Source organism: Schistocerca gregaria, chromosome 6, assembly GCF_023897955.1.
Source record: "Schistocerca gregaria isolate iqSchGreg1 chromosome 6, iqSchGreg1.2, whole genome shotgun sequence".
Taxonomy (NCBI): Eukaryota; Metazoa; Arthropoda; class Insecta; order Orthoptera; family Acrididae; genus Schistocerca; species Schistocerca gregaria.
Window position 1 is genome coordinate 188,536,074 of NC_064925.1, and position 17,115 is coordinate 188,553,188.

Genomic DNA, 17,115 nt, shown 5'->3' on the forward strand with positions numbered 1-17,115 from the left:
AATATTGCATGCAGAGTTTGTGCAATCTTTCTCCTAGACACAGGATGAGAGGTGCATCAGCTGTAATTGTGAACACCATCGACTTGTATCACATTGATGGGATTCAAAGTGCTGTCAAAATAGTAGAGTCTCACATCTAAATGCTATATGTTAATATTAGCATACTGGTCTGCTGTCTAAACACTTCAGTGTTGTGGTATTCATTGGCTGACACTTTTGGAATTTATTTAGGTAACTGTATGTAATGGCAGATTGCCAGACATGTGGGAAAATACTTTGTGGGTCACACCAGTGAAATTTGTACATGACATGCTGATGCACCACAGATTTGCGGTAATAGTTGGTTTTTAGGTGAAGGGCAGTGGCTTATTACACAGGCAGATATGCTTCAGTTAAGAACCTGATGAGGTGTCACCTGCAGTCTGTATTATGAGGCTGCAGCTGGATAGCAAGGCCACTAGGAAAGTTACTTGAAACATAATGTTAAATAAACTTCCTGTAAAGGGGTAGCTTGCACACTTAATCATGAAACATACACCTTCCTTCACATGTTTGTTTATGCTGCTCAAACAATTATGGCATCAGCTGCAGCCATGAAGATGAATAAAGATAAATATTGTGGGTCTGTGTGCAGACAGTATGTGATAGTGGCTTACAGGCACCACAAGCTTTGTAGGCGTTAGAGAAAAATAAATATTAGGTAATGCAAGCTAATTTTAGAGCGCTAGAGTGTATTTAAGCAGTAGTCTAAGTGAAAGTATGTGAGTGAGAAAGATTTGGAACATGCAGCTATCTTGTGTAAAGTTGGTGTAAGGTTTCCAAATGTTGTGTGTGGCAGTAGGTGTGTGTTATGAAATGACATGATTGAGACAGTAGCAAGAGATGCTGTGACAGCTGAGTGTGATACTGAGGAAGAGAAGAGGCTTTTGCCTATGCTAGGCTTAGCCTGGCTGGATTTGTGTTGAAGGGGTGCTAGTGACATGTACTTGTGGTTTTGGTGTGCTTGCTGACTTGTTATTAGAGTGACATTTTAGATGTGCATTGGTGATGTAAGGGATAGGTTTATTGCCAGTTTTGTCATGTTCTGTTGTGAATGAAAGAAAGTGGAGGAGAACTGCGTAAATGGAGAGCATAGTTTGTGACAAGTGGGTGCAGATATGAAGCGAAACTTGTGTAGTTGGCTGATGGTCTTAGCAGCTGATGTGAGGCATGAGAGATTGAAATTGTGAAAAAAAATGAGGAACGCTTCACGATTTTGCGTGTCATCCTTGCGCAGGGGCCATGCTAATCTTCTGTGTATCGTTCCAATTTTAGTATATGTACCGCCGAAGCGAGTACATTCGAGGAGCCCTCTGAAATTGTATATATAGTTATGGCGTCGCGTCAAACATGGTTCGGCTTGGACGTAGGTTTACACAGCTCTGGCGAGGAACACATGGCCTGCCGAGTGCTAATTTGTGAACTAATTACTGCGAGGTGTCGTTCTTAGTAAGTGGCAGCTCTGTCAACTGTAGATTTGGCAGTTTTGGGTGTAAAACTTAGATCGTAGAGTCGTTTGCTCTCGCACCATCCACCCAGAGCAGCAGCAGTTTCACACAGCTGCCGCTAGGCGGCAGCAAGACGTGTTGGCAGCTATTGTCGCCATGTTCTCACATCCCGAGTTTAGTGTCTTATACGCATACGTATGAAACACACTTCTCTAATGTGTGGGATAAATGACTCTGACTGGAGCAGGTAGCAGGTCTTCAAGACTCTCAAAACAAGCGAATATTTTGGCCAAACTGTCTTCACTGCTAACACAAATTGCATTACTCTTGCAGTGGTACTTTCTTACGATACCTACCGATTTAATTACAGAGTGCTCATATGCAATGCAACTTTTAACTCACACATCAAGTACAACACAAGAAGACACAGCCTGTGACCATGTAAATTACTGAGGAACTCCACAGAGACCAAGCATGGTTCTATTCATCCAATGGCGCCAGAAGACAATAGTGACTGCAAGAAGAGACACAGTAGCCTCATGAACCATTAAAAACAGCATTCGTATTGCACACTTTGAAACACAGCAGTGTAGGTCATTACTAGGGCATGGATGGGTTAATGCGACTTGTGTGAGATAGTAGTAGGAATGATGGACATAGTTCCGTTTTCAGTACAATACCAGGTGATATATTTGTGTTGATCCAGGTGTACACAGGGCAGGTCTACTTGACAACAGTGAAACACTGTGATTGAGGTGTGTGAATGAGCCTAAAATATCGAGGGGACATGTGGTAAGAGAAACCAGGTTAGCATTGTGTTAGTAGCTGTAGTTATGTTCCTGTGAAATGTCAATCAGCTCTAATCCAGGTTGGTGAATGTTGTTATTGCAGGAAGAATTGCTAGTGCAGAACAAAGAGTGATAGATTTAGTATTTGAAAGCAGTTAATAACTGAGTAGCTACTGGTGTCATGTGACACAAACTGGTTTGTGATGTAGTTGTCTATTCCTGAAATCTTGAAGCTTGCTAGCGTTTTGTGTCTTGACTGGCTCTGTATCTGCTTATGTGGTAGAGCTTCTGTGTATGTAACATGATGAATATTGCATGCAGAGTTTGTGCAATCTTTCTGCTAGACACAGGATGAGAGGTGCATCAGCTGCAATTGTGAACACCATCGACTTGTATCACATTGATGGGATTCAAAGTGCTGTCAAAATAGTAGAGTCTCACATCTAAATGCTATATGTTAATATTAGCATAGTGGTCTGCTGTCTAAACACTTCAGTGTTGTGGTATTCATTGGCTGACACTTTTGGAATTTATTTAAGTAACTGTATGTAATGGCAGATTGCCAGACATGTGGGAAAATACTTTGTGGGTCACACCAGTGAAATTTGTACATGACATGCTGATGCACCACAGATTTGCAGTAATAGTTGGTTTTTAGGTGAAGGGCAGTGGCTTATTCCACAGGCAGATATGCTTCAGTTAAGAACCTGATGAGGTGTCACCTGCAGTCTGTATTATGAGGCTGCAGCTGGATAGCAAGGCCACTAGGAAAGTTACTTGAAACATAATGTTAAATAAACTTCCTGTAAAGGGGTAGCTTGCACACTTAATGATGAAAGATACACCTTCCTTCACATGTTTGTTTATGCTGCTCAAACAATTATGGCATCAGCTGCAGCCATGAAGATGAATAAAGATAAATATTGTGGGTCTGTGTGCAGACAGTATGTGATAGTGGCTTACAGGCACCAGAAGCTTTGTAGGCGTTAGAGAAAAATAAATATTAGGTAATGCAAGCTAATTTTAGAGCGCTAGAGTGTATTTAAGCAGTAGTCTAAGTGAAAGTATGTGAGTGAGAAAGATTTGGAACATGCAGCTATCTTGTGTAAAGTTGGTGTAAGGTTTCCAAATGTTGTGTGTGGCAGTAGGTGTGTGTTATGAAATGACATGATTGAGACAGTAGCAAGAGATGCTGTGACAGCTGAGTGTGATACTGAGGAAGAGAAGAGGCTTTTGCCTGTGCTAGGCTTAGCCTGGCTGTGATTTGTGTTGAAGGGGTGCTAGTGACATGTACTTGTGGTTTTGGTGTGCTTGCTGACTTGTTATTAGAGTGACATTTTAGATGTGCATTGCTGATGTAAGGGATAGGTTTATTGCCAGTTTTGTCATGTTCTGTTGTGAATGAAAGAAAGTGGAGGAGAACTGCGTAAATGGAGAGCATAGTTTGTGACAAGTGGGTGCAGATATGAAGCGAAACTTGTGTAGTTGGCTGATGGTATTAGCAGCTGATGTGAGGCATGAGAGAGTGAGATTGCGAAAAAAAATGTGGAACGCTTCACGATTTTGCGTGTCATCCTTGCGCAGGGGCCATGCTAATCTTCTCTGTATCGTTCCAATTTTAGTATATGTACCGCCGAAGCGAGTACATTCGAGGAGCCCTCTGAAATTGTATATATAATTATGGCGTCGCGTCAAACATGGTTCGGCTTGGACGTAGGTTTACACAGCTCTGGCGAGGAACACAAGGCCTGCCGAGTGCTAATTTGTGAACTAATTACTGCGAGGTGTCGTTCTTAGTAAGTGGCAGCTCTGTCAACTGTAGATTTGGCAGTTTTGGGTGTAAAACTTAGATCGTAGAGTCGTTTGCTCTCGCACCATCCACCCAGAGCAGCAGCAGTTTCACACAGCTGCCGCTAGGCGGCAGCAAGACGTGTTGGCAGCTATTGTCGCCATGTTCTCACATCCCGAGTTTAGTGTCTTATAGGCATACGTATGAAACACACTTCTCTAATGTGTGGGATAAATGACTCTGACTGGAGCAGGTAGCAGGTCTTCAAGACTCTCAAAACAAGCGAATATTTTGGCCAAACTGTCTTCACTGCTAACACAAATTGCATTACTCTTGCAGTGGTACTTTCTTACGATACCTACCGATTTAATTACAGAGTGCTCATATGCAATGCAACTTTTAACTCACACATCAAGTACAACACAAGAAGACACAGCCTGTGACCATGTAAATTACTGAGGAACTCCACAGAGACCAAGCATGGTTCTATTCATCCAATGGCGCCAGAAGACAATAGTGACTGCAAGAAGAGACACAGTAGCCTCATGAACCATTAAAAACAGCATTCGTATTGCACACTTTGAAACACAGCAGTGTAGGTCATTACTAGGGCATGGATGGGTTAATGCGACTTGTGAGAGATAGTAGTAGGAATGATGGACATAGTTCCGTTTTCAGTACAATACCAGGTGATATATTTGTGTTGATCCAGGTGTACACAGGGCAGGTCTACTTGACAACAGTGAAACACTGTGATTGAGGTGTGTGAATGAGCCTAAAATATCGAGGGGACATGTGGTAAGAGAAACCAGGTTAGCATTGTGTTAGTAGCTGTAGTTATGTTCCTGTGAAATGTCAATCAGCTCTAATCCAGGTTGGTGAATGTTGTTATTGCAGGAAGAATTGCTAGTGCAGAACAAAGAGTGATAGATTTAGTATTTGAAAGCAGTTAATAACTGAGTAGCTACTGGTGTCATGTGACACAAACTGGTTTGTGATGTAGTTGTCTATTCCTGAAATCTTGAAGCTTGCTAGCGTTTTGTGTCTTGACTGGCTCTGTATCTGCTTATGTGGTAGAGCTTCTGTGTATGTAACATGATGAATATTGCATGCAGAGTTTGTGCAATCTTTCTGCTAGACACAGGATGAGAGGTGCATCAGCTGCAATTGTGAACACCATCGACTTGTATCACATTGATGGGATTCAAAGTGCTGTCAAAATAGTAGAGTCTCACATCTAAATGCTATATGTTAATATTAGCATAGTGGTCTGCTGTCTAAACACTTCAGTGTTGTGGTATTCATTGGCTGACACTTTTGGAATTTATTTAAGTAACTGTATGTAATGGCAGATTGCCAGACATGTGGGAAAATACTTTGTGGGTCACACCAGTGAAATTTGTACATGACATGCTGATGCACCACAGATTTGCAGTAATAGTTGGTTTTTAGGTGAAGGGCAGTGGCTTATTCCACAGGCAGATATGCTTCAGTTAAGAACCTGATGAGGTGTCACCTGCAGTCTGTATTATGAGGCTGCAGCTGGATAGCAAGGCCACTAGGAAAGTTACTTGAAACATAATGTTAAATAAACTTCCTGTAAAGGGGTAGCTTGCACACTTAATGATGAAAGATACACCTTCCTTCACATGTTTGTTTATGCTGCTCAAACAATTATGGCATCAGCTGCAGCCATGAAGATGAATAAAGATAAATATTGTGGGTCTGTGTGCAGACAGTATGTGATAGTGGCTTACAGGCACCAGAAGCTTTGTAGGCGTTAGAGAAAAATAAATATTAGGTAATGCAAGCTAATTTTAGAGCGCTAGAGTGTATTTAAGCAGTAGTCTAAGTGAAAGTATGTGAGTGAGAAAGATTTGGAACATGCAGCTATCTTGTGTAAAGTTGGTGTAAGGTTTCCAAATGTTGTGTGTGGCAGTAGGTGTGTGTTATGAAATGACATGATTGAGACAGTAGCAAGAGATGCTGTGACAGCTGAGTGTGATACTGAGGAAGAGAAGAGGCTTTTGCCTGTGCTAGGCTTAGCCTGGCTGTGATTTGTGTTGAAGGGGTGCTAGTGACATGTACTTGTGGTTTTGGTGTGCTTGCTGACTTGTTATTAGAGTGACATTTTAGATGTGCATTGCTGATGTAAGGGATAGGTTTATTGCCAGTTTTGTCATGTTCTGTTGTGAATGAAAGAAAGTGGAGGAGAACTGCGTAAATGGAGAGCATAGTTTGTGACAAGTGGGTGCAGATATGAAGCGAAACTTGTGTAGTTGGCTGATGGTATTAGCAGCTGATGTGAGGCATGAGAGAGTGAGATTGCGAAAAAAAATGTGGAACGCTTCACGATTTTGCGTGTCATCCTTGCGCAGGGGCCATGCTAATCTTCTCTGTATCGTTCCAATTTTAGTATATGTACCGCCGAAGCGAGTACATTCGAGGAGCCCTCTGAAATTGTATATATAATTATGGCGTCGCGTCAAACATGGTTCGGCTTGGACGTAGGTTTACACAGCTCTGGCGAGGAACACAAGGCCTGCCGAGTGCTAATTTGTGAACTAATTACTGCGAGGTGTCGTTCTTAGTAAGTGGCAGCTCTGTCAACTGTAGATTTGGCAGTTTTGGGTGTAAAACTTAGATCGTAGAGTCGTTTGCTCTCGCACCATCCACCCAGAGCAGCAGCAGTTTCACACAGCTGCCGCTAGGCGGCAGCAAGACGTGTTGGCAGCTATTGTCGCCATGTTCTCACATCCCGAGTTTAGTGTCTTATAGGCATACGTATGAAACACACTTCTCTAATGTGTGGGATAAATGACTCTGACTGGAGCAGGTAGCAGGTCTTCAAGACTCTCAAAACAAGCGAATATTTTGGCCAAACTGTCTTCACTGCTAACACAAATTGCATTACTCTTGCAGTGGTACTTTCTTACGATACCTATCGATTTAATTACAGAGTGCTCATATGCAATGCAACTTTTAACTCACACATCAAGTACAACACAAGAAGACACAGCCTGTGACCATGTAAATTACTGAGGAACTCCACAGAGACCAAGCATGGTTCTATTCATCCAATGGCGCCAGAAGACAATAGTGACTGCAAGAAGAGACACAGTAGCCTCACGAACCATTAAAAACAGCATTCGTATTGCACACTTTGAAACACAGCAGTGTAGGTCATTACCAGGGCATGGATGGGTTAATGCAACTTGTGTGAGATAGTAGTAGGAATGATGGACATAGTTCCGTTTTCAGTACAATACCAGGTGATATATTTGTGTTGATCCAGGTGTACACAGGGCAGGTCTACTTGACAACAGTGAAACACTGTGATTGAGGTGTGTGAATGAGCCTAAAATATCGAGGGGACATGTGGTAAGAGAAACCAGGTTAGCATTGTGTTAGTAGCTGTAGTTATGTTCCTGTGAAATGTCAATCAGCTGTAATCCAGGTTGGTGAATGTTGTTATTGCAGGAAGAATTGCTAGTGCAGAACAAAGTGTGATAGATTTAGTATTTGAAAGCAGTTAATAACTGAGTAGCTACTGGTGTCATGTGACACAAACTGGTTTGTGATGTAGTTGTCTATTCCTGAAATCTTGAAGCTTGCTAGTGTTTTGTGTCTTGACTGGCTCTGTATCTGCTTATGTGGTAGAGCTTCTGTGTATGTAACATGATGAATATTGCATGCAGAGTTTGTCCAATCTTTCTCCTAGACACAGGATGAGAGGTGCATCAGCTGCAATTGTGAACACCATCGACTTGTATCACATTGATGGGATTCAAAGTGCTGTCAAAATAGTAGAGTCTCACATCTAAATGCTATATGTTAATATTAGCATAGTGGTCTGCTGTCTAAACACTTCAGTGTTGTGGTATTCATTGGCTGACACTTTTGGAATTTATTTAAGTAACTGTATGTAATGGCAGATTGCCAGACATGTGGGAAAATACTTTGTGGGTCACACCAGTGAAATTTGTACATGACATGCTGATGCACCACAGATTTGCAGTAATAGTTGGTTTTTAGGTGAAGGGCAGTGGCTTATTACACAGGCAGATATGCTTCAGTTAAGAACCTGATGAGGTGTCACCTGTAGTCTGTATTATGAGGCTGCAGCTGGATAGCAAGGCCACTAGGAAAGTTACTTGAAACATAATGTTAAATAAACTTCCTGTAAAGGGGTAGCTTGCACACTTAATCATGAAAGATACACCTTCCTTCACATGTTTGTTTATGCTGCTCAAACAATTATGGCATCAGCTGCAGCCATGAAGATGAATAAAGATAAATATAGTGGGTCTGTGTGCAGACAGTATGTGATAGTTGCTTACAGGCACCAGAAGCTTTGTAGGCGTTAGAGAAAAATAAATATTAGGTAATGCAAGCTAATTTTAGAGCGCTAGAGTGTATTTAAGCAGTAGTCTAAGTGAAAGTATGTGAGTGAGAAAGATTTGGAACATGCAGCTATCTTGTGTAAAGTTGGTGTAAGGTTTCCAAATGTTGTGTGTGGCAGTAGGTGTGTGTTATGAAATGACATGATTGAGACAGTAGCAAGAGATGCTGTGACAGCTGAGTGTGATACTGAGGAAGAGAAGAGGCTTTTGCCTGTGCTAGGCTTAGCCTGGCTGTGATTTGTGTTGAAGGGGTGCTAGTGACATGTACTTGTGGTTTTGGTGTGCTTGCTGACTTGTTATTAGAGTGACATTTTAGATGTGCATTGCTGATGTAAGGGATAGGTTTATTGCCAGTTTTGTCATGTTCTGTTGTGAATGAAAGAAAGTGGAGGAGAACTGCGTAAATGGAGAGCATAGTTTGTGACAAGTGGGTGCAGATATGAAGTGAAACTTGTGTAGTTGGCTGATGGTATTAGCAGCTGATGTGAGGCATGAGAGAGTGAGATTGCGAAAAAAATGTGGAACGCTTCACGATTTTGCGTGTCATCCTTGCGCAGGGGCCATGCTAATCTTCTCTGTATCGTTCCAATTTTAGTATATGTACCGCCGAAGCGAGTACGTTCGAGGAGCCCTCTGAAATTGTATATATAGTTATGGCGTCGCGTCAAACATAGTTCGGCTTGGACGTAGGTTTACACAGCTCTGGCGAGGAACACAAGGCCTGCCGAGTGCTAATTTGTGAACTAATTACTGCGAGGTGTCGTTCTTAGTAAGTGGCAGCTCTGTCAACTGTAGATTTGGCAGTTTTGGGTGTAAAACTTAGATCGTAGGGTCGTTTGCTCTCGCACCATCCACCCAGAGCAGCAGCAGTTTCACACAGCTGCCGCTAGGCGGCAGCAAGACGTGTTGGCAGCTATTGTCGCCATGTTCTCACATCCCGAGTTTAGTGTCTTATAGGCATACGTATGAAACACACTTCTCTAATGTGTGGGATAAATGACTCTGACTGGAGCAGGTAGCAGGTCTTCAAGACTCTCAAAACAAGCGAATATTTTGGCCAAACTGTCTTCACTGCTAACACAAATTGCATTACTCTTGCAGTGGTACTTTCTTACGATACCTATCGATTTAATTACAGAGTGCTCATATGCAATGCAACTTTTAACTCACACATCAAGTACAACACAAGAAGACACAGCCTGTGACCATGTAAATTACTGAGGAACTCCACAGAGACCAAGCATGGTTCTATTCATCCAATGGCGCCAGAAGACAATAGTGACTGCAAGAAGAGACACAGTAGCCTCACGAACCATTAAAAACAGCATTCGTATTGCACACTTTGAAACACAGCAGTGTAGGTCATTACCAGGGCATGGATGGGTTAATGCGACTTGTGTGAGATAGTAGTAGGAATGATGGACATCGTTCCGTTTTCAGTACAATACCAGGTGATATATTTGTGTTGATCCAGGTGTACACAGGGCAGGTCTACTTGACAACAGTGAAACACTGTGATTGAGGTGTGTGAATGAGCCTAAAATATCGAGGGGACATGTGGTAAGAGAAACCAGGTTAGCATTGTGTTAGTAGCTGTAGTTATGTTCCTGTGAAATGTCAATCAGCTCTAATCCAGGTTGGTGAATGTTGTTATTGCAGGAAGAATTGCTAGTGCAGAACAAAGAGTGATAGATTTAGTATTTGAAAGCAGTTAATAACTGAGTAGCTACTGGTGTCATGTGACACAAACTGGTTTGTGATGTAGTTGTCTATTCCTGAAATCTTGAAGCTTGCTAGTGTTTTGTGTCTTGACTGGCTCTGTATCTGCTTATGTGGTAGAGCTTCTGTGTATGTAACATGATGAATATTGCATGCAGAGTTTGTCCAATCTTTCTCCTAGACACAGGATGAGAGGTGCATCAGCTGCAATTGTGAACACCATCGACTTGTATCACATTGATGGGATTCAAAGTGCTGTCAAAATAGTAGAGTCTCACATCTAAATGCTATATGTTAATATTAGCATAGTGGTCTGCTGTCTAAACACTTCAGTGTTGTGGTATTCATTGGCTGACACTTTTGGAATTTATTTAAGTAACTGTATGTAATGGCAGATTGCCAGACATGTGGGAAAATACTTTGTGGGTCACACCAGTGAAATTTGTACATGACATGCTGATGCACCACATATTTGCAGTAATAGTTGGTTTTTAGGTGAAGGGCAGTGGCTTATTCCACAGGCAGATATGCTTCAGTTAAGAACCTGATGAGGTGTCACCTGCAGTCTGTATTATGAGGCTGCAGCTGGATAGCAAGGCCACTAGGAAAGTTACTTGAAACATAATGTTAAATAAACTTCCTGTAAAGGGGTAGCTTGCACACTTAATGATGAAAGATACACCTTCCTTCACATGTTTGTTTATGCTGCTCAAACAATTATGGCATCAGCTGCAGCCATGAAGATGAATAAAGATAAATATTGTGGGTCTGTGTGCAGACAGTATGTGATAGTGGCTTACAGGCACCAGAAGCTTTGTAGGCGTTAGAGAAAAATAAATATTAGGTAATGCAAGCTAATTTTAGAGCGCTAGAGTGTATTTAAGCAGTAGTCTAAGTGAAAGTATGTGAGTGAGAAAGATTTGGAACATGCAGCTATCTTGTGTAAAGTTGGTGTAAGGTTTCCAAATGTTGTGTGTGGCAGTAGGTGTGTGTTATGAAATGACATGATTGAGACAGTAGCAAGAGATGCTGTGACAGCTGAGTGTGATACTGAGGAAGAGAAGAGGCTTTTGCCTGTGCTAGGCTTAGCCTGGCTGTGATTTGTGTTGAAGGGGTGCTAGTGACATGTACTTGTGGTTTTGGTGTGCTTGCTGACTTGTTATTAGAGTGACATTTTAGATGTGCATTGCTGATGTAAGGGATAGGTTTATTGCCAGTTTTGTCATGTTCTGTTGTGAATGAAAGAAAGTGGAGGAGAACTGCGTAAATGGAGAGCATAGTTTGTGACAAGTGGGTGCAGATATGAAGCGAAACTTGTGTAGTTGGCTGATGGTATTAGCAGCTGATGTGAGGCATGAGAGAGTGAGATTGCGAAAAAAAATGTGGAACGCTTCACGATTTTGCGTGTCATCCTTGCGCAGGGGCCATGCTAATCTTCTCTGTATCGTTCCAATTTTAGTATATGTACCGCCGAAGCGAGTACATTCGAGGAGCCCTCTGAAATTGTATATATAATTATGGCGTCGCGTCAAACATGGTTCGGCTTGGACGTAGGTTTACACAGCTCTGGCGAGGAACACAAGGCCTGCCGAGTGCTAATTTGTGAACTAATTACTGCGAGGTGTCGTTCTTAGTAAGTGGCAGCTCTGTCAACTGTAGATTTGGCAGTTTTGGGTGTAAAACTTAGATCGTAGAGTCGTTTGCTCTCGCACCATCCACCCAGAGCAGCAGCAGTTTCACACAGCTGCCGCTAGGCGGCAGCAAGACGTGTTGGCAGCTATTGTCGCCATGTTCTCACATCCCGAGTTTAGTGTCTTATAGGCATACGTATGAAACACACTTCTCTAATGTGTGGGATAAATGACTCTGACTGGAGCAGGTAGCAGGTCTTCAAGACTCTCAAAACAAGCGAATATTTTGGCCAAACTGTCTTCACTGCTAACACAAATTGCATTACTCTTGCAGTGGTACTTTCTTACGATACCTATCGATTTAATTACAGAGTGCTCATATGCAATGCAACTTTTAACTCACACATCAAGTACAACACAAGAAGACACAGCCTGTGACCATGTAAATTACTGAGGAACTCCACAGAGACCAAGCATGGTTCTATTCATCCAATGGCGCCAGAAGACAATAGTGACTGCAAGAAGAGACACAGTAGCCTCACGAACCATTAAAAACAGCATTCGTATTGCACACTTTGAAACACAGCAGTGTAGGTCATTACCAGGGCATGGATGGGTTAATGCAACTTGTGTGAGATAGTAGTAGGAATGATGGACATAGTTCCGTTTTCAGTACAATACCAGGTGATATATTTGTGTTGATCCAGGTGTACACAGGGCAGGTCTACTTGACAACAGTGAAACACTGTGATTGAGGTGTGTGAATGAGCCTAAAATATCGAGGGGACATGTGGTAAGAGAAACCAGGTTAGCATTGTGTTAGTAGCTGTAGTTATGTTCCTGTGAAATGTCAATCAGCTGTAATCCAGGTTGGTGAATGTTGTTATTGCAGGAAGAATTGCTAGTGCAGAACAAAGTGTGATAGATTTAGTATTTGAAAGCAGTTAATAACTGAGTAGCTACTGGTGTCATGTGACACAAACTGGTTTGTGATGTAGTTGTCTATTCCTGAAATCTTGAAGCTTGCTAGTGTTTTGTGTCTTGACTGGCTCTGTATCTGCTTATGTGGTAGAGCTTCTGTGTATGTAACATGATGAATATTGCATGCAGAGTTTGTCCAATCTTTCTCCTAGACACAGGATGAGAGGTGCATCAGCTGCAATTGTGAACACCATCGACTTGTATCACATTGATGGGATTCAAAGTGCTGTCAAAATAGTAGAGTCTCACATCTAAATGCTATATGTTAATATTAGCATACTGGTCTGCTGTCTAAACACTTCAGTGTTGTGGTATTCATTGGCTGACACTTTTGGAATTTATTTAAGTAACTGTATGTAATGGCAGATTGCCAGACATGTGGGAAAATACTTTGTGGGTCACACCAGTGAAATTTGTACATGACATGCTGATGCACCACAGATTTGCAGTAATAGCTGGTTTTTAGGTGAAGGGCAGTGGCTTATTACACAGGCAGATATGCTTCAGTTAAGAACCTGATGAGGTGTCACCTGTAGTCTGTATTATGAGGCTGCAGCTGGATAGCAAGGCCACTAGGAAAGTTACTTGAAACATAATGTTAAATAAACTTCCTGTAAAGGGGTAGCTTGCACACTTAATCATGAAAGATACACCTTCCTTCACATGTTTGTTTATGCTGCTCAAACAATTATGGCATCAGCTGCAGCCATGAAGATGAATAAAGATAAATATAGTGGGTCTGTGTGCAGACAGTATGTGATAGTTGCTTACAGGCACCAGAAGCTTTGTAGGCGTTAGAGAAAAATAAATATTAGGTAATGCAAGCTAATTTTAGAGCGCTAGAGTGTATTTAAGCAGTAGTCTAAGTGAAAGTATGTGAGTGAGAAAGATTTGGAACATGCAGCTATCTTGTGTAAAGTTGGTGTAAGGTTTCCAAATGTTGTGTGTGGCAGTAGGTGTGTGTTATGAAATGACATGATTGAGACAGTAGCAAGAGATGCTGTGACAGCTGAGTGTGATACTGAGGAAGAGAAGAGGCTTTTGCCTGTGCTAGGCTTAGCCTGGCTGTGATTTGTGTTGAAGGGGTGCTAGTGACATGTACTTGTGGTTTTGGTGTGCTTGCTGACTTGTTATTAGAGTGACATTTTAGATGTGCATTGCTGATGTAAGGGATAGGTTTATTGCCAGTTTTGTCATGTTCTGTTGTGAATGAAAGAAAGTGGAGGAGAACTGCGTAAATGGAGAGCATAGTTTGTGACAAGTGGGTGCAGATATGAAGTGAAACTTGTGTAGTTGGCTGATGGTATTAGCAGCTGATGTGAGGCATGAGAGATTGAAATTGCGAAAAAAAATGTGGAACGCTTCACGATTTTGCGTGTCATCCTTGCGCAGGGGCCATGCTAATCTTCTCTGTATCGTTCCAATTTTAGTATATGTACCGCCGAAGCGAGTACGTTCGAGGAGCCCTCTGAAATTGTATATATAGTTATGGCGTCGCGTCAAACATGGTTCGGCTTGGACGTAGGTTTACACAGCTCTGGCGAGGAACACAAGGCCTGCCGAGTGCTAATTTGTGAACTAATTACTGCGAGGTGTCGTTCTTAGTAAGTGGCAGCTCTGTCAACTGTAGATTTGGCAGTTTTGGGTGTAAAACTTAGATCGTAGGGTCGTTTGCTCTCGCACCATCCACCCAGAGCAGCAGCAGTTTCACACAGCTGCCGCTAGGCGGCAGCAAGACGTGTTGGCAGCTATTGTCGCCATGTTCTCACATCCCGAGTTTAGTGTCTTATAGGCATACGTATGAAACACACTTCTCTAATGTGTGGGATAAATGACTCTGACTGGAGCAGGTAGCAGGTCTTCAAGACTCTCAAAACAAGCGAATATTTTGGCCAAACTGTCTTCACTGCTAACACAAATTGCATTACTCTTGCAGTGGTACTTTCTTACGATACCTATCGATTTAATTACAGAGTGCTCATATGCAATGCAACTTTTAACTCACACATCAAGTACAACACAAGAAGACACAGCCTGTGACCATGTAAATTACTGAGGAACTCCACAGAGACCAAGCATGGTTCTATTCATCCAATGGCGCCAGAAGACAATAGTGACTGCAAGAAGAGACACAGTAGCCTCACAAACCATTAAAAACAGCATTCGTATTGCACACTTTGAAACACAGCAGTGTAGGTCATTACCAGGGCATGGATGGGTTAATGCGACTTGTGTGAGATAGTAGTAGGAATGATGGACATCGTTCCGTTTTCAGTACAATACCAGGTGATATATTTGTGTTGATCCAGGTGTACACAGGGCAGGTCTACTTGACAACAGTGAAACACTGTGATTGAGGTGTGTGAATGAGCCTAAAATATCGAGGGGACATGTGGTAAGAGAAACCAGGTTAGCATTGTGTTAGTAGCTGTAGTTATGTTCCTGTGAAATGTCAATCAGCTCTAATCCAGGTTGGTGAATGTTGTTATTGCAGGAAGAATTGCTAGTGCAGAACAAAGAGTGATAGATTTAGTATTTGAAAGCAGTTAATAACTGAGTAGCTACTGGTGTCATGTGACACAAACTGGTTTGTGATGTAGTTGTCTATTCCTGAAATCTTGAAGCTTGCTAGTGTTTTGTGTCTTGACTGGCTCTGTATCTGCTTATGTGGTAGAGCTTCTGTGTATGTAACATGATGAATATTGCATGCAGAGTTTGTCCAATCTTTCTCCTAGACACAGGATGAGAGGTGCATCAGCTGCAATTGTGAACACCATCGACTTGTATCACATTGATGGGATTCAAAGTGCTGTCAAAATAGTAGAGTCTCACATCTAAATGCTATATGTTAATATTAGCATAGTGGTCTGCTGTCTAAACACTTCAGTGTTGTGGTATTCATTGGCTGACACTTTTGGAATTTATTTAAGTAACTGTATGTAATGGCAGATTGCCAGACATGTGGGAAAATACTTTGTGGGTCACACCAGTGAAATTTGTACATGACATGCTGATGCACCACAGATTTGCAGTAATAGTTGGTTTTTAGGTGAAGGGCAGTGGCTTATTCCACAGGCAGATATGCTTCAGTTAAGAACCTGATGAGGTGTCACCTGCAGTCTGTATTATGAGGCTGCAGCTGGATAGCAAGGCCACTAGGAAAGTTACTTGAAACATAATGTTAAATAAACTTCCTGTAAAGGGGTAGCTTGCACACTTAATGATGAAAGATACACCTTCCTTCACATGTTTGTTTATGCTGCTCAAACAATTATGGCATCAGCTGCAGCCATGAAGATGAATAAAGATAAATATTGTGGGTCTGTGTGCAGACAGTATGTGATAGTGGCTTACAGGCACCAGAAGCTTTGTAGGCGTTAGAGAAAAATAAATATTAGGTAATGCAAGCTAATTTTAGAGCGCTAGAGTGTATTTAAGCAGTAGTCTAAGTGAAAGTATGTGAGTGAGAAAGATTTGGAACATGCAGCTATCTTGTGTAAAGTTGGTGTAAGGTTTCCAAATGTTGTGTGTGGCAGTAGGTGTGTGTTATGAAATGACATGATTGAGACAGTAGCAAGAGATGCTGTGACAGCTGAGTGTGATACTGAGGAAGAGAAGAGGCTTTTGCCTGTGCTAGGCTTAGCCTGGCTGTGATTTGTGTTGAAGGGGTGCTAGTGACATGTACTTGTGGTTTTGGTGTGCTTGCTGACTTGTTATTAGAGTGACATTTTAGATGTGCATTGCTGATGTAAGGGATAGGTTTATTGCCAGTTTTGTCATGTTCTGTTGTGAATGAAAGAAAGTGGAGGAGAACTGCGTAAATGGAGAGCATAGTTTGTGACAAGTGGGTGCAGATATGAAGCGAAACTTGTGTAGTTGGCTGATGGTATTAGCAGCTGATGTGAGGCATGAGAGAGTGAGATTGCGAAAAAAAATGTGGAACGCTTCACGATTTTGCGTGTCATCCTTGCGCAGGGGCCATGCTAATCTTCTGTGTATCGTTCCAATTTTAGTATATGTACCGCCGAAGCGAGTACATTCGAGGAGCCCTCTGAAATTGTATATATAGTTATGGCGTCGCGTCAAACATGGTTCGGCTTGGACGTAGGTTTACACAGCTCTGGCGAGGAACACATGGCCTGCCGAGTGCTAATTTGTGAACTAATTACTGCGAGGTGTCGTTCTTAGTAAGTGGCAGCTCTGTCAACTGTAGATTTGGCAGTTTTGGGTGTAAAACTTAGATCGTAGAGTCGTTTGCTCTCGCACCATCCACCCAGAGCAGCAGCAGTTTCACACAGCTGCCGCTAGGCGGCAGCA

General features: G+C 42.1%; 7 non-coding genes across 7 annotated transcripts; all 7 read right to left on the reverse strand.

Moving 5' to 3' along the window:
- Window positions 1–1,231: 1,231 nt before the first annotated feature.
- Window positions 1,232–1,338, reverse strand: LOC126279720 (U6 spliceosomal RNA). Its single transcript, XR_007551184.1, has one exon. It is a non-coding gene; the product is annotated as a U6 spliceosomal RNA (small nuclear RNA).
- Window positions 1,339–3,814: 2,476 nt separating this feature from the next.
- On the reverse strand, window positions 3,815–3,921 carry LOC126279543 (U6 spliceosomal RNA). The gene has a single exon (XR_007551017.1). It is a non-coding gene; the product is annotated as a U6 spliceosomal RNA (small nuclear RNA).
- A 2,476-nt stretch (window positions 3,922–6,397) lies between these two features.
- Window positions 6,398–6,504, reverse strand: LOC126279544 (U6 spliceosomal RNA). The gene has a single exon (XR_007551018.1). It is a non-coding gene; the product is annotated as a U6 spliceosomal RNA (small nuclear RNA).
- A 2,475-nt stretch (window positions 6,505–8,979) lies between these two features.
- Window positions 8,980–9,086, reverse strand: LOC126279545 (U6 spliceosomal RNA). The gene has a single exon (XR_007551019.1). It is a non-coding gene; the product is annotated as a U6 spliceosomal RNA (small nuclear RNA).
- Window positions 9,087–11,562: 2,476 nt separating this feature from the next.
- LOC126279546 (U6 spliceosomal RNA) lies at window positions 11,563–11,669 on the reverse strand. Its single transcript, XR_007551020.1, has one exon. It is a non-coding gene; the product is annotated as a U6 spliceosomal RNA (small nuclear RNA).
- Window positions 11,670–14,145: 2,476 nt separating this feature from the next.
- Window positions 14,146–14,252, reverse strand: LOC126279547 (U6 spliceosomal RNA). Its single transcript, XR_007551021.1, has one exon. It is a non-coding gene; the product is annotated as a U6 spliceosomal RNA (small nuclear RNA).
- Window positions 14,253–16,728: 2,476 nt separating this feature from the next.
- LOC126279711 (U6 spliceosomal RNA) lies at window positions 16,729–16,835 on the reverse strand. Its single transcript, XR_007551175.1, has one exon. It is a non-coding gene; the product is annotated as a U6 spliceosomal RNA (small nuclear RNA).
- Between the last annotated feature and the right edge of the window lie 280 nt (window positions 16,836–17,115).